This window comes from Pinus tabuliformis, chromosome 1_1, assembly GCF_031772625.1.
Source record: "Pinus tabuliformis cultivar Carrire ecotype Pingquan chromosome 1_1, CPIR1, whole genome shotgun sequence".
In the NCBI taxonomy this organism is placed as follows: domain Eukaryota; kingdom Viridiplantae; phylum Streptophyta; class Pinopsida; order Pinales; family Pinaceae; genus Pinus; species Pinus tabuliformis.
Window position 1 is genome coordinate 122055218 of NC_142297.1, and position 18566 is coordinate 122073783.

Genomic DNA, 18566 nt, shown 5'->3' on the forward strand with positions numbered 1-18566 from the left:
TTCTTGGAGAATATAAATTCGATCAGATTGGTGGCATTAGAAAGAGGACGTAGAGGGCTACTGTAGGTCACTATTTCAGAACTAGAAGATCCGAAAGTACATAGTTACAGTCATTGCAAAATTGAGCTCCTGAAATCAAGAAAAGGCGATATGAAGAAGTTTGATGGAAAGGATCCAGTAAATTGGATACTACAGATGGAGCAATATTTTGATCTACATTGTGTACCACTGTTACAAAAGGTATGTATTGCATCTTCATATTTAGAACCTAATCAATTTTTATGGTATAAAAGGCTTTGTTCTCATAAACAACTTGTTACATGGTCAATTTTTACAAAGGAAATGATAGCACATTATGAGGATACAAAGAGCAACACCTTTTTTAGAGAAACACCACAACAATTGGAAGAAAAAAGAGAAAAAGGGCTTTGTTACAAAGTGGAAAACAAAATTATGGAAATAAGGAAGTCTACCCCTCACAACTATAAAGATGGAAGTGTTGTTTCTCCTAGCCTTCCACAACCTACAAAAGGTTACACCACAATAATTGGAAGAAAAAAGAGAAAAAGGGCTTTGTTACAATTGTGATAACAAATACATTAAAGGTCATAAGTGTGCTGAGAAGCAATTATTTTACATTGATTGTGGAAAGGAGGAAGAAAATGATCAAGAAACGTCAAAATAAGAGTATATACACCAGGAACCAACCCAAGAGAAAGAAAAAATGAATCCGACCATATCTTGTAAAGCATTGGAAAGAATTACCACTCCTAAAACTCTCAAGATAGAAGGACATATCAAGAAGAAAAAGGTTCAAGAAGCGAAAGATCACATCAAGAAAGAAGAAATGAATCCGACCATATCTTGTAATGCATTGGAAGAAATTATCACTCCTCAAACTATCAATATAGAAGGACATATCAAGAAGAAAAATGTTCAAGAATTGAAAGATCACATTGAGTCTCAAGAAATCAATCCGACCATATCTTGTAATGCATTGGAAGAAATTACCATTCCTCAAACTATCAAGATAGAAGGACATATCAAGAAGCAAAAGGTAAGAGTGTTGATTGATTCGGGCAGTACCCATAATTTTATTGATTGTAAGATAGCCAAAGAATTGAATTGCTTCCTATATCTAGCACCAAAGTTTCAAGTGATGGTTGTAAGTGGAGGAACCATAAATTACTCTCAAAAGTGCCATAATATCAAGCTATCCATGGGAGAATATGTATTGAATAGCCCAATGTTTTCCATTCCAATGGGTGGCGTTAATGTTTTACTAGGAGTACAATGGCTACAATCTTTGGGTATGATAACATTTAATTTTCAAGAACTTTTCTTGAAAAATTTTTGTGAAGGAAAGGAAGTTGAATTGAGGGGTATCAGAGGAAAACCTAGAAAGATAATCAACTCTAACAGCATGATAAAGCTTCTAAATAAAGAACAACGGGGTGTAATTGCACAATTATGTTCACTATAGGATCCCACATTGAAATCATGTATTTCTCCAGATCTCCAAAACGTTTTGGAAAATAATTCCAAGGTATTAGAGACTCCCAAAGGCCTCCCACCTATTCGTGATCATGATCATGATATTCATTTGATTCCACGATGTGTTCCTCCAAACATCATGCCTTATATATATATATATATATATATATATATATATGCCCAAAGGAGTGGGAAGTCATTCAAAAGTTGCAGAAGATCCCAGTTCAAACAATACTGCGAGAACTTGATAAGGAAGGAAAGATCATATTGGAAACTAAAGTTATCATAGAATTGAGAAATAAAAAGCTACGAAACAGATCAATTTCAGGGTATCTCATCAAGTGGAATAACTTACCCACTAAGGATTCCACATGGGAGGACAAGAATTTATACAGAAGCATTATGAATTACTAAATTGTTGAGGACAACACTTTTTGAAGGAGAGGGGCATGTTAGGTCCCTATACTACTAGTGTAACCCTTATTGTTATTAGTACAACCCCGTTATTATATTGGTGTGTCCATGTAGTCCCCATATTGTTATTATTGTGCCCCATAGAAACCCATTATTGTTATTATTGTGCCCTTACATTATTATTGTTATGTCGGCTTTGATTATATTGTGACCCCTTAGACTCCTATATATAGAAAGGAGGCCTTGTCATTTGTATCATCCAAGAATTGTTCATTTGTGTAATGTAAAGGAGGTTGCCCCATCAAAGAGGCTAAATTCTAAAGCGTTCATCTATCTTTTTGTGAGCTAGTTTCATAACAGAAAACCACAAAAAGGGATTTTCTCACATGGGGTTAAACATTTTCAACTTTCCAGCATCCACTCATTCATTCGTCTCATGATTTGAATCTATGCTTTTTCCTATACACCACATTGACTTCAAACATTATTTCCAAACCAATGAGGATGAATTTTTATAATCTAAAACAAGTTTTTTCTGTGAACATCCTCATGTACAAAAAAATTCTGAGTTTTCTAATAGGTATTATGGTTTCAGATATACAAATGAAGCTTGGCAGACATAGTTTCCCAAATTTTCCCATTTAGTCATACATTTGCAAAACATATTGTAGCCAATTAGAGATGAATCTTGAGAAAATTTACAACATTTTTTTTCTTAAGATGCCAAAGTACAATAACCTACTTCATATTTTACACAGCTATTACACAATGAGAGATACATTTACATCTTTACAACCTATTTTCGGACTCTATAAAGTCTTGTTTTAGACACCTTTTTGTAGAGAATATTGGGAACCACTGGAGCTAAATTTTTTGAAACTGAGATAGGTGTTTCTCAAGAACATATTTATCTATAATAACCTCTCTCACTTTGTATATTTATATCTCGGATTGAGATGTACAAAGGGATGACCGGACCCTATTTTGTAGTATTTCTAGAAGAAAATGTTCAAAGAGAGTTAGTCACCTCATCAACTAGGAGTTTCAATCAAATTCAAATTTCTCTTCTTTGTCACAAAAAATCGATAATGATAGTGCCAAGTAGATACATTAACTTTGAATGTCTACATTTCATTTCTATTTGTGTAAAATAGTTTAATATATTTGTTAAAAGATCTTGAGATTTTTATCAAGATATTTTAGTTTAGAATTTGTATAAATACTTCATAATTTGAAGTAATAATTGTTGGGATTTGTAATGAGAAATGCTACCATTCATTGTAAAAAATTTCACTGACTTCAAGTGACCTTTTGTACTAACACAAGACAAGTTGTTTCAAGATTCATGTGTCATATCTACTGGTGAATTGAATCTATGGTTCTTTGTTTGTTTTCTTTGTCTATCATGCTTATGTATTCTCTATTCTGAATTAATCAACAGAAGTTGTGATCAATAAGATTCGTTACCTATAACGCCCTATTTTGGTTGTTGTTAATTCTACATGTTTTCCTTTCATATCAAGTTAAAGAATTCTTAATTGCTCTTTAGCTTCAATTGAATCCATTTCCCTTCTTCTACTTAATTTCATTTAAATCTAAAACATCCAATAGTATCCCTAGCTTGCCTCGTTTCACTTAAACTTGATACTTCTACAAATTGATCACCTCAATCTTTTCTGACTCCATTTCCCAATGGCCCTCCCTTGTTGTTCCAACCAAACTAACTCAAAAACCAAACTCCGAACCTAATAACTAGCTTGAAATTCCCAGTAAACAAATCTAAATCTCACAGAGAGATCCCTCTCTAAGGTTAGGAGGACTAGATCCTAAACTCAAAAGTGGTTTTGATGTTGCCTCCGTGGTTTTTTCTTTAGCCTTGAAATTATGAAAGGATAACATAGTGGTGACCATAGTGGGGAGGAAATTTTATCTTCCTCAGAAAAGTGTGTCAAGTTCTATATTTGATTGATGATGGTGAATAATTTTTAGGCACAAGAAGGTTGAATTATTCACCTAGCAACTCCATCTTTCAAGAATCTGGAGCTCAATGTTTGCATGGCCACTCCCTTATCAAAGAACCCAGATTTGTAAAGCACTTGTGGTGACCCCATTCCATTATTGATTGTTTTAAAAATGAGTTCAAGAATACAACGCAGGTATGCTCCGATGGACAAATCAAGAATTCTAGGTTTTCCAAATCCCATGCCCAACTGTGATTCATTAATGTATCTTCCATTGTTTAAAGATCAAAAAGGAGATGATGATATTGTACATTTATTGAGGTTTGATATGCACATTTGTAAGCTTAAAATATAATTTCTTGAAGATTGTCTTATGAAAAATTTCATGGCAACTTTGGAGGAAAAGGCTAGATCTTGGTATGAAAATCAGCCTACTACTAGAATATGTTCGTTAAAGCATTTTCATACTATTTTTTGTGAGAAATACATAGGGGATAATCCATATTGGTTGCTGATTCAAAATTGTTGTGATCATTTTCAAAGTTTTATTCAATATCTAGAAGATTACTATGATGATGATCAGTTCACAAACGATGAAATACTAGAGGCTTTAGATGGAAATCATTTTCAACATTATGAACAAAAAGTAGAAGTCTCTCTTGAATTGTCTTCCACTTAGAAAGAACCCGAGGATGTATGTTGTCTATATGTTAATGAAGATTCCGCACAGAAAATAATTCTTGTAGCACCACAAGAAACTGATTAGCGAGAGGTAAAGGAATAAATTCAGCAACCTAAACCTGATCAAGAAGAAGACAACAGTGAAAATCAATAGGATATTTTAGATACCATTGATGAACACATTAACACTGTGGTTGTCTCAAGTGCGGAAGATAAAATTAAAGAACAAATTCTTTGTAATAATGAGCAAGTAAAGTTCATTGAGCATATTGTTGAACATTCATTTGTTGATTTACAATAGTCTTGTGATCTGAAAGAAGAACGAGTAGAGCTTAATCCTCTTGATCTACAAGAACATTTTCAATAAGTAGTGTTTTCTTCAGTGATTAAACACCAATCAGATTTACATGATGAAGATCTTATGTTACATGTTTTCCATGATCCTTTGGTCAGTTTATTGCATTCATTAGTGAAGGGAGAACTTTCCAGATTCATTAATGCAGATATTGGATCCAGTGGAAAAGTTGAGTTGTCATTTTTTGAATTTATTTTCCACCTAAACAAGTAGAATGAAAAATTCAATTAAGTATCCATTTTATTGAATGTTTGCATTGGATGTTTGTTATCACTTGATATGGTAGTGATTTTTATCATATTAAAGTAGGTAGCAGAGTGCAAATAAGCTTAGTACCTTGAGCATTTGTGTTTTTCAAAGCATTCTTTCCAGTTTCATTTTCAAATTGTAGTATAACTTTCAGTTCAGTGTATATTTCAGATTTTAGTGTGAAGAATGGTTTTGATTTCAGTTTGAGAGTTTTTTAGTAGCAGAGATTTTATGGCAGAACAAGTTGCATATTTTGGGATAAGCCCAATGGATCAAGTCTATGGTGTTCTTAACACTTCACTAGTAAGTGCCATCCTGAGTTGGAGCCATTTTTAGGGTCCTATAATTTTTATAGGATTGCTTAATTATAGATGAAGATTATTATATTTTGGATATTATAAATAATATTCCGTATTGTAAATTATTTCCAAAAAAGGTCAAAACCTTTAAGAAAAAAATATGCTTGGAAGATGAACTGCATCATTAGAGGATAATTAAGTATGTTTTGATTAAATTAATCACATCATTTAAATGTGATTAGATAAAACTATAATAAAGGCCTTGGTACTATACTTTGATTTTATTATATGGTTGAAAATGAAAAAAAGGGATTTTGTCACATGGGGTTAAATAGTTGAAGCTTTCCCACATCCACGTCATTCATCTGTCCCATTATCAGTTGAATCTATGCTTTTTCCTATACGCCACATTGACTTAAAACATTGTTTTCAAACCAATGAGGATGAATTTTCAGAAATTGTAAGAAGTTTTTCAGTCAACATTCTCATGTACAGAAACATCTCTCAATTTTCTAACAACCATTATGGTTTAGGATATACAATGAAGCTTTGCAGACATATTTTCCCTAATTTTCCTATTTAGCCATACTTTTGAAAAACATATTGTGGCCAATAAGAGATGAATCTTGAGAACATGGAGGCAATTTGTGTTCCTAATATGCCAATGTACAATAACCTACTTCATATTTTACACAACTATTATAGAATGAGAGTTACATTTACATCTTTACAACTTATTTTTCGGACTGTGCAAAGTCCTGTTTCAGTCACCTTTTTGCAGCGAATATTGGGAACAACTAGAGCTGAATTTTTGGAAACTAAGAGGCATTTACCTCAATAACATATTTATCTACAATAACCTCTCTCACTTTTTATAGAGCTACCTCAGATTGAAATATTCAAATGGATGACCGAACCCTATTTTTTAGGATTTTGAGAGGAAATTGGACAAGATAAGATGGAGAATGTGTTAGTGACACATGATTTGTCACAAGAATAAAGATAAGAACTTGTAGCATATCATAAAGCTCTGAAAGAGGAAGAAGATATTTGACAATTAAAATCCTAGAGAATTTAGTTAAAGGTTGGAGATATCAACAAAAACTTTTGTTTCACAAGATAGAAAAAAAATGAGTGTGTAAAAACAATATCAAAGAGATTGTTGCAAGAAGTACAAAAAAAATCATATTTTGCATCAATCAAAAAGGAAGTAGTTCGTCACTTTGGTGATTTGTATAATGCCATAAGCCTTGAAAGCCTTGAAGAGGAGAAACTGATGTTGGAATATATTCCTCAGTGTATTTCAAATGAAGACAATGATGCATTAACTAAAGAATCCACAAAAGAAGAAATCCACCAAGATGTATTTTCCTTTAATCTAGAAAATGCATGAGGATAAATTCACTACTCATTTTTACCAACAGTTTTTGGAGGTAGTAAAATATTATTTGTGTAGAATGGTGGGTTATATTTTAAAGAAAAAATATACAAGGGGTGGAATTAATTCTTCCTTTTAATCTATGATCCAAAAAATTCTAATCTTACTTCCTTTTCAAGATTTTGACCAATATCACTCTCTATTGTCTCTTATAAAGTGATCTTAAAGATTTTGGAAAAAAGTCTTAAGCCTATTCTACCCAAAATTATCTTAGAAAATTAGGGAGGATTCATGCATGAGAGATAGATATTTGGTAATATCATCCTTGTTCAAGAAGAAATCAACTCTAGCCAAAATAAAAAGGACAAAGGCATGATCTTCAAACTAGATATGGAAAATGGTTTTGACAAATTAAGTTATGGATTTCTGTTCGAAGTAATGGAATATTTGAATTAATTCTAAATTTACTTGATGGGTTTTTTTATGTATCAATGTGCCATGGATTTATCCCTTGGTTCATGTAAGAGTGGTTGGTTTCTTGCAAGCCTCTTTAGGGTCTCATTAATGCTTCCATGTATCTCCTTTCTTATATATTACCTGGGTAGATTCTCTTAGCCATAAGCTGGAATATGAAAGAGGTGTGTTAACCTTTTGATAATTATATTTTAGGTATCAAAAGTATAAATCACTCTCAATTTGATGATGACACACTCTTGTTGGGGTTTCCTCCACAGTAATAACTATAATGTTTAAAAAAAATATGATTATCATATTTATACATGGAATGTATCATTAAGGAAGACAAACAAATTGGAAGAATTTTGGGTTTTCAAACAATTGAAACATGGAAGCAATTCAAATATCTAGGAATTCTAATATACCTAAAATCAATTTCATCTCAAGCATGGGAAGGAATCCTAGCAAAATTTAAAAAACAAATTGCCTCTTGGTGAGCTCGATGGATCAACCTTGTTGGGTGTATTGTTCTTATCAAGTTAGTTCTCTCTACTTTTCCTTTATATTGATTCTTAGTTGTCCTTGCTCCATAGAGCATCCTTTCGGCTTTAGCAAAAGAAAATTGCAAATTCCTATGGGAAAGTGGTAAGGAAAGATCCAAAAATTTCATTTGGTTGAATAGGCTCTAATGAAGTCCTCTAAAAATTATAAGGATTTGGGAACATGAGATCCATTTCTAATGAATAATGCAATAGTAGCAAAACTAGTTTGAATATTTGTCACCCAAGAGGAAACCCGCTAGAAAGAAGTGTTGAAGAAAACATATGTTCAAAGAGAAATAGCTTGATGCCCAGAATAAATCCAGATAATGAAACAATGTTCCTTGATCTAGAAATTGTTTTTTAAGGGAGGTTTATTTCTTACTTATCCACTAGACCAAACCACTGCCTAAAAAGAAGGCCCCTTGGGCACCACAAATCATAATCTATAGTGATTCATTTTGGGCTTGACTGAAATATACCCACCATACCTAATACTATATGGTGTAGGACCTTTACACCAAAAGAGATTTGATGCCATTTAAGATGAATCTAGACTAATATAATTAAGAAACCAAACCAAATGAATTGCCAAATTTTTCTACATGATTAATCTAATCACATAAATATCTTAAATCATTCAATTAAAAATAAAAATCAATATTTTAATTATTGTTAATAAATAATAATTATAAAAAACCATATTTTAAAAAATAAAGGTCATAACTCATACTATATATACTCAAAAAAATCATAACTAGTTTTCTTATTTTTAATTATAAAATTTTATAATTGTTTTATTTTTTAAGATAATTAACTCATCTATAAAGAAAATTACAGAATTCGATCCCTGCGAGAACAAGTTCCACTATTCCAGCCAAATCTTTGATTAATACCTCCAATTGTTTTGTATTTTTCTTCTTGTCAACTACATCTACATCTAACTATATATGGACTTATATGTTCATGGTTAGATTTGTTTTTATAAGTGATGGTTAGATTCAGACAAGTAAATCATTGCAATCTCTCCGTTATCCCAACCACAATATTTATGATCTTGATTACAGATTCTCTCAACTCGTTGACATGATTGCTTGGGGTCACCGTTTACATAGACGGACGCTGTTTATTGCTGGAAAACCTTTTCCAGCCAAAAATCTATGCGGTATCCTGTAGCGCGTTAATATATTTCTTTTTGTCTTCGCCCCACATAGTACGCAACTCGACGCATGGAGCTACAGACACAAATCTAGAATGTAGGTTGCACGTATAATTTTCCACGCACACTAACATGACTGGAAACACTTCAAGTAAGGTATAAGATAGCCTAAGCTTTCATGAAAGTGTATTGTAATATCTATATATATATAATAAAATTTATAATAATAATTGTGAATAAAAAGATGTAATATAACATATTATTGATTTGATATATTTGTATTAATGTTACTCTATTATCAATCATTTTGTTACCTTTAAGATTATGGTGGAGGAATGTCACAGTATTAAGTTGATCTCTTATGGTTTTTTGTGGAATTGTGAAAAGATTTTTCTAGTGCTTCCATAAATAAGTTTTAGGGGAGGCATGAACAGATCATGGTTCCTTTTAAACTAAGGATTGATGTGATCTATCTCTACTAAACTGTCATTGTCAAGCTTAAGACCAATGAAGGGTGGTATAAAGATATCAAATGTAATATCGGGGTTAATCAAGGTTGTCGTCTTTCCCCTACCCTTTTTTGTATTTACATAGATAAACTAGAGGAGTGTCTTGAAACTGTTGGTTTCAAAGGCACCGAGCTCGTTGGTATTCTCATTACCCTTCTCATTTATGCTAATGATATCGTTCTTCTTGTAAGGAGCCATAATGACGTAGACAAGCAACTTAAGGCTCTTCATGCCTACTGCTCCAAGATGGGTATGAAAGTTAATAATGACAAGACTAAAGTCATGATTATTAAATCCAAAAAGATGACCCGTGGTAGTTACATCTATGATAACCATTGCCTTGAGCAGGTTTCTTCTTATAAACATTTGGCTATTGACTTTCCTCATTAGCTCGACTAGAATTATAACATCGAGAAAATAATTATTGGAGGTTGGAAAGCTTATTATGATCTTGAAAACAATTGTAAGTGAGTCAATCCTTACATTTGGAGTAAAAGAAGGTTCCTCTTTGAGGCTCTGGTCACCATCTTATACAGTTGTGAAGTTTGGGGGTGCAGTATATCCAAGGAGTCATGGAGAAATATTGAGATGATACAAAAGCAATTCATAAGTAATTCATATCCTATAACCTCAAGATCAAGATCAACGAACCCCATTGAAAGCATGGCTATGTTTAGATATCTAATGTAAAATAAGCAGCTTCATAATATGGAATATGTTAGGGTACTACAATTTTTATAGGATTGTTTAATTATAGCTCATGATTATTATATTTTAGATATTGTAAATTATTTCAAAGAAAGGTCGAAACCTTCAGAAAATAAATAAATAAATGCTTGCAATACAAAATGCAACTTTAGAGGATAATTAAGTATGTTTAGATTAAATTAATCACATCATTTAAATGTGATTAAATAAAACTATAATAAAGGCATTGGTACTATAGCTTGATTTTATTATAAGGTTGAAAACCACAAAAAAGGATTTTCTCACATGGGTTTAAACACTTGCAGCTTTCGTGCATCCAGTCATTCATTTGTTTCATGATTTGAATCTATGCTTTTTGCTATACGCCACATTGACTTCAAACATTGTTTCCAAACTAATGAGGACAAATTTTTAGAATCTGAAACAGGTTTTTTTATGCCAACATCCTCATGCACAAAAACATCTCTGAGTTTTCTAATAGCTATTATGGTTTTGGATATGCAGATGAAGCTTGGAAAACATAGCTTCCCAAATTTTCCTATTTAGTCATACATTTCCAGAACATATTGTAGCCAATAAGAGATGACTCTTGAGAAAATGCAGGACTAGTGCGTTCCTAAGATGCCAAAGTACAATAACCTACTTCATATTTTACACAACTATTACACAATGAGAAATGCATTTACATCTTTACAACTTATTTTTTGGACTCTATGAAGTCTTGTTTCAGACACCTTTTTACAGAGAATATTGGGAACCACTGGAGCTAAATTTTTTGAAACTGAGATAGGTTTATCTCAAGAACATATTTATCTACAATAACCTCTCTCACTTTGTATAGTTCTATCTCGGATTGAGATGTACAAAGGGATGATCGGACCCTGTTTTGTGGGATTTTGGGAAGAAAATGTTCAAAGAGAGTTAGCCACCTCATTAACTAAGAGTTGCAATCAAATTCGAGTTTCTCTTCTTTGTCATGAAAAATCCATAATGATAGTGCCAAGTAGATACATTGGTTCCGAATGTCCTACATTTCATTTCTATTTGTGTAAAACAACTTAGGATATTTGTAAAAGGATCTTGAGATTTTTATCAAGATATTTTAGTTTAGAATTTATATAAATACTTCATAATTTGAAGTAATAGTTGTTGGGATTTCTAATGAGAAAGACTACCATTCATTGTAAAACTATTCACTGAGTTCAAGTGACCTTTTGCAGTAATATAAGACAAGTTGTTTAAGGATTCATATGTCATATCTAGTGGTGAACTGAATCTATTGTTCATTGTTTATTTTCTCTATCTATTATGCTTATGGATTCACTATTCTGAATTAATCAACAGAAGTTGTGATAAATAGGATTTGTTACCTATAGCGCCCTATTTTGGTTGTTGTTAATTCTACATGTTCTCCTATCATATCAAGTTAAAGAATGGTTAATTGCTCTTTAGCTTCAATTGGATCCATTTCCCTTCTTCTACTTAATTTCATTTAAATCTAAAGGATCCAATAGTATGCCTATCTTGCCTTGTTTCACTTAAACTTGATACTTCTGCAAATTGATCACCCCAAGCTCTTCTGACTCCATTTCCCAATGTCCTTCCCATGTTGTTCCAATCAAACTAACTCAAAAACCAAACTATGAGCCTAATAACTAGCCTGAAATTCCCAGTAAACAAAGCTAAATTTCACAGAGAAATCCCTCTCTGAGTTTAGGAGGACTAGATCCTAAACTTAAAAGTGGTTTTGCTATTATCTCCATGGTTTTTTCTTCAGCCTTGAAATTACAGAAGGCTAACATAGTGGTGACCATAGTGGGGAGGAAATTTTATCTTCCTCAGAAAAGTGTATCAAGTTCTAGATTTGATTGATGATGGTGAACAGTGTTCAGGCACAAGAAGGTTGAATTATTCACCTGGTGACTCCATATTTCAAGAATCTGGAGCTCAAAGTTTGCATGATGACTCCCTTATCAAAGAATCTAGAGTTGTAAAGCACTTATGGTGACCCCATTCCATTGTTGATTATTTTGAAAATGAGTTCAAGAATACAACGTAGGTATGCTCCTATGGACAAATCAAGAATTCTAGGTTCTCCAAATCCCATGCCTAGCGATGATTGGTTAATGTATCTTCTATTGTTTAAAGATCAAAAAGGAGATGATGATATTGTACATTTATTGAGGTTTCATATGCACATCTGTAAGCTTAAAATATAATTTCATGAATATTTTCTTATGAAAAAATTTATGGCAACTTTGGAGGAAAAGGCTAGATCTTGGTATGAAAATTTGCCTACTGCTAGTATATGTTTGTTAAACCATTTTCATACTATTTTTTGTTAGAAATACATAGGGGATTATCCATATTGGTTGCTGATTCAAAACTGTTGTGATCATTTTGAAAGTTTTATTCAATATCTAGAAGATTACTATGATGATGATCATTTCACAAGTGATGAAATAATAGAGGCTTCAGATGGAAATCATTTTCAACATTATGAACAAAAAGTAGAAGTCTTTCTTGAATTGTCTTCCACTTAGAAAAAACCGAGGATGTATGTTGTCTATATATTCATGAAGATTCCCCACGGGAAATAATTCTTGCAACACCATGACAAACTAATCAGCGAGAGGTAAAGGAAGAAATTTAGCAACCTGAAGCTGATCAAGAAGATGACAACAATGAAAATCAACAGGATATTTCAGATACCATGGATGAACACAGTAACACTGTGGTTGTCTCAAGTGTAGAAGATCAAATTAAAGAAAAAGTTCTTTGTATTGATGACCAAGTAAAGGTCATTGAGCATATTGTTGAGCATTCATTTTTTAATTTACAATAGTCTTGTGATCTGAAAGAAGAACTAGTAGAGCTTAATCCTCTTAATCGACAAGAACATTTTCAATAAGTAGTGTTTTCTTCAGTGAGTAAAGACCAATCAGATTTACATGATGAAGATATTATGTTGCATGTTTTCCATGATCCTTTGGTCAGTTTATTGCATTCATTAGTGAAGGGAGAATTTTCCAGATTCATCAATTCTGATATTGGATCCAGTGGAAAAGTTGAGTTGTCATTTTCCGAATTTATTTTTCCACCTAAAGAAGTAGAATGCAAACTTCAATTAAGTATCCATTTTATTGAATGGTTGCACTGGATGTTTGTTATCACTTACTATGGTAGTGATTTTATCATATTAAAGTAGGTAGAAGAGTGAAAATAAGCTTAGGACCTTGAGAATTTGTCTTTTTCAAAGCATTCTTTCCAGTTTTAGTTTTAGATTGCAGTATGACTTTTAGTTCAGTGTATATTTCAGATTTCAGTGTGAAGAATGGTTTTGATTTCAGTTTGAGAGTTTTTTCCTAGAGAAGATTTTATGGCAGAATAGATTGCATATTTGGGGATCAGGCTACTAGTCTACAGTGTTCTTGACACTTCACTAGGAAGTGCCATCCCTAGCTAGAGCCACTGTTAAGGTCCTATAATTTTTATATGATTGCTTAATTATAGATGATGATTATTATATTTTGGATATTGTAAATAATATTCCATATTGTAAATTATTTCCAAAAAAGGTAAAAACCTTAAGAAAAAAAATATGCTTGGGAGAAAAACTGCAACATTAGAGGATAATTAAGTATGTTTTGGTAATCACATCATTTAAATGTGATTAAATAAAACTGTAATAAAGGCCTTGGTACTATAGTTTGATTTTATTATAAGGTTGAAAACGATGAAAAGGGATTTTGTCACATGGGGTTAAACAGTTTCAACTTTCCCGCATCCACATCATTCATCTGTCTCATGATCAGTTGAATCTATGTTTTTTCCTATATGCCACATTGAATTAAAACATTGTTTTCAAACGAATGAGGATGAATTTTCAGAAATTGAATGAGGTTTTTTCTTCCAACATTCTCATGTACAAAGACCTCTCTTAGTTTTCTAACACCCATTACGGTTTGGGATATATAGATGAAGCTTTGGAGACATATTTTCCCAAATTTTCCTATTTAGTCATACTATTGCAAAACATATTGTGGCCAATAAGGGATGAATATTGAGAGAATGGAGGTGGTTTGTGTTCCTAATATGCCAAAGTACAATAACCTACTTCATATTTTACACAACTATTACAGAATGAGAGATACATTTACATCTTTAGAGCCTACTTTTTGGACTATGCAAAGTCATGTTTCAGTCAACTTTTTGCAGCGAATATTGGGAACAATTGGAGCTGAATTTTTAGAAACTGAGAGATGTCTACCTCAAGAACATATTTATCTACAATAACCTCTCTCACTTTTTACAGAGCTATCTCGGATTGAGATATACAAATGGATGACCACACCCTATTTTGCAGGATTTCGGGAGGAAAATGTTCAAAGAGAATTATCCAGCTCATCAACTAAGAGTTGCAATCAAATTCAAACTTCTCTTCTTTGTCAACAGAAATACATAATTATAGTGCCAAGTAGATACATCAGTTTTGAATTTCCTACATTTCATTTCTATTTGTGTAAAACAATTTAGGATATTTGTAAAAAGATCTTGAGATTTTTATCAAAATATTTTGGTTTAGATTTTGTATAAATACTTCATAATTTGAAGTAATAGATGTTGGGATTTGTAATGAGAAAGACTACCATTCATTGTAAAGTTTTTCAATGAGTTCAAGTGACATTTTTCAATAATACAAGACAAGTTGTTTCAGGATTCATGTGTCACGTCTATTGGTGAAGTGCATCTACTATTCTTTGTTTATTTTCTCTGTCTATCAAGCTTATGTATTCTTTGTTCTGAATTAATCAACAGAAGTTGTGATCAATAGGATTCATTACCTAGAGCACGTTATTTTGGTTGTTATTAATTCTACATGTTTTCCTTTGATATCAAGTTAAATAATTCTTAATTGCTCTTTAGCTTCAATTGAATCTATTTCTCTTCTTCTACTTCATTTCATTTAAATCTAAAAGATCCAATAATATGCCTAGCTTGGTATGTTTCACTTAAGCTTGATACTTCTGCAAATTGATAACCCCAAGCTCCTCTGACTTCATTACCCAATGGCCTTCCCTTGTTGTTCCAACCAAACAAATTCAAAAACTAAAATCTTAGCCTAATAACTAGCGTGAAATTCCAAGTAAACAAAGCTAAATCTCACAAAGAGATCCCTCTCCGAGTTTAGGATGGTTAGATCCTAAACTCGAAAGCAATTTTGATGTTGCCTCCGTAGTTTTTTCTTCAACCTTGAAATTACGGGACGCTAACAGACTCCAAGAGGCTCCCAAAATTTGCTTCTAACTTTAGTCAAAACCCCCACATGCAGCTCAAGTGTGAGTGGCATCACGATGCTCAATCTTGGCTCAACCTTTGGGGGATTAAGGAGGAGATCATTGTGGGAAGCAAGGATAGTATAAAATATACTATTACCTCCATTTTCAAGGAGAAGATGTGGGATGCTAAGAAGCAAGAGTGTAAAAGGAAGCTAAGGTACTATAAGGAGAAGATCAATCCCACCCTCGATAACTAGAATTATTTCTCTATGTTGACTAGCACCAAGAAGAAAATGAAAACTGCTAGTATTCGAACTAACTCTCATGAGCTTTGGAGTGAGACCGGGGTCTACTCCCAAGACACCCTCGAATGATAGAATTTGTCAGCTTTGCCATACTAGGAAGCTGGAATATGAAAAGAACATCCTTTTTGACTACCCAACTCTTTCACACATCCACTCTCAATTGTCTATCATTGGCCATACAATATTCTTGACTTATTAAGCCATCCAATTATAGCTATCTTGGTACGCTTCTTTCCCTACTCCCTACTCTTCGATCACAGAAACAAGATTTTGAAGAATGGAAATTAGACTATCTTTTCTTGAGGTCTGATAGACCACATTGGTCTTAGTGGACATTAATCATCATCATGTTATAAATTTAAATAATTAGTTGTTATAAAATATAGATAAAATACTTATATTTATAATATATAGATTGATTTTGTAAAAGTTAATATATATATATATATATATATATGAATGATATTATATAACAATATTAAGAAATGCCTATATATATATATATATATATATATAATTTAAAATATGATATAACTGATAAAATGATAAAATATATGTGATTAAATAAATTATAGAAATACAATTAAAGTGAAAAAAACTTACTTATAAAGTGAACTTATACCTAATATGATTGACCTTATTATTTGAGAGGATTATATATTTTCTTTCTGAAAATCTAATGTCAAATTTCTAACCAAATTATCAACTTCCAATAATAAATCAATTCCTTAATTCTATTGAATCAAAAAATTCATAATGCCAACATGTTACATGATACGATGGTTTTTCATTTCATAAATTTGAATGATCGTTCAAAAGTCTCTTATTAAAATGAACTAGCACTTTGCAAATTCTCAAAATTATTTTTGATTCATTGATATGGCTTTTGTCGAAGTTAAAATGATTGTGTTTCTATCTTTTCATTAATTATAATATATTTTAAACTATAATAACTTTACTCATTCTTTAATGTTGTTATTATAAGTTAACAATATTTTTTAAAATATATTAATTTTTACTCAATTAAATTAACATACGTATTATAAATATAAGTATTTAAATATTTTATCTATATTTAATAACCATTAATTATTTAATTTTATAACATAATAATATATTAATATAAATATAATATATATTATATACTATATATTTTTATTCACAATTATCATAAATTTTTTTACATTTAATATGTATATAACTAATTTATTTATTAATTCTATTTGGGGTAGCTCAATTAGTGATGTAACCCAACTCACGGTCCCGCAACTCTGTATAACTTGAGTTTAGTTGGCGGTCGCCGGACTCACAATACAATGGTTCTCTTCTGGTGATGACATGCCAAATGGTGATGTGTATTGGTTGGTAGATGTGTGCAATTACTGCCGAATTCAACTCCCTTCAATGTGCCTCGGGCCTAGCTCCTTCACGTGCTCTTAGTAAAAATATCTCGGTCATGTATTCAATCGAGACGGTTCAGTTCTGGTGTTCGGTTCTTGTGAGGGCCTGAAGGTGGTCTTTGTTTTCGACTGTAAATTTCTTGCAACTGGTTATGGGTTCGTTCGACTTCAATGGAGTAACTCCTTCCCATTTATGCTAGCTCATCTGCTGGTTAATGTTCACGGAAAGTCTCTGGGTTTCATTCAGCTATTCCTTATCTTGAGGTTGTCAAGAAGTTTGAGTTCGTTATCAGGTTCTGTATTCAACTCTTGTCGTGTGGCCTCCATTGTTGTCTGTTGTTACTTCTATTTTGGTTTGGTCACTCTGTTGTAGTCTTTGGATGCCTGTAATAACTATTTTGTCGCTTTTCATCACTCTCGGCTATCTGGTAACGACTCACCAGGTTTCGGCGACTCCCAGCAAGTATACTCTTCCTCCTTGATTCAATTTAAGTCTCCCTATTGAGATTCATATTAAGCAGGGTTGCTCCTTTGGTCTCTGTTTCAGTCATTCAGCTAGGCCCTGCTTCATGGACCACTTGCACAGGTAAATAGTAATCAAACTCGTTTGGGTTTGCAGCTATTCGATGAATTAATGGTAATGCTCAGACAATAACATTGCGTTTTTTCTTTTGCAGGTCCTGGTTCAACCTGGGCTCGTGGCTTCTCTGGGTTTTTTAACACTCAAAGGATAGCGTATTCTCCAGTAGGTTTTGGTTCTCTAATGCTTGTCAACACACACTACTTCCTTAACTTTTTGTACTGTTGTCTAGTTGGTTGTTGTTGCCGTGGGATGTTGTTATCCTTTGTATGTTCTTAGTCTCGGTCTCCTATTCTGTCAATCGTTTGTCGGTTGGTACCTTGGGGTTTTTCACTTCCAAACCCTAGGCCAGGGTTCGTCCAACTCTTGGACACGGCACTTGGGTTTTGTCAACAATTGTATATATTGTAATTAACTATGAATCGATTTAAATGAGGACTGGTTGGACTATGGTTTCATTACTCATAAATTTATGAGGAATTCTTGGTCTTGACGCATTACCTTTCTCTATAGATTGCTTCCTTGTTTTGTTATGCGGTTCTGGCATTCTCGAGCCTCTGCTGGTGACACTCCTGTTAAATTAGTTCCTTCACGTCGTGCTTCGCTTGCAATTATACAGTCAGTTAATTTCTGGATAGTCTGTTCATTCGTTGTAAAATACAAAACACTATCACCTCACCGTGGCTTCCCTCTGGTTGTCAATACTATTAGTTTAGATTCGTTATGCAAGGAAGAAAGTTTTGTTACTCAACAGACAAACAATATTTGGTATGTAGATAAACGATTAGAAAAATAGATAT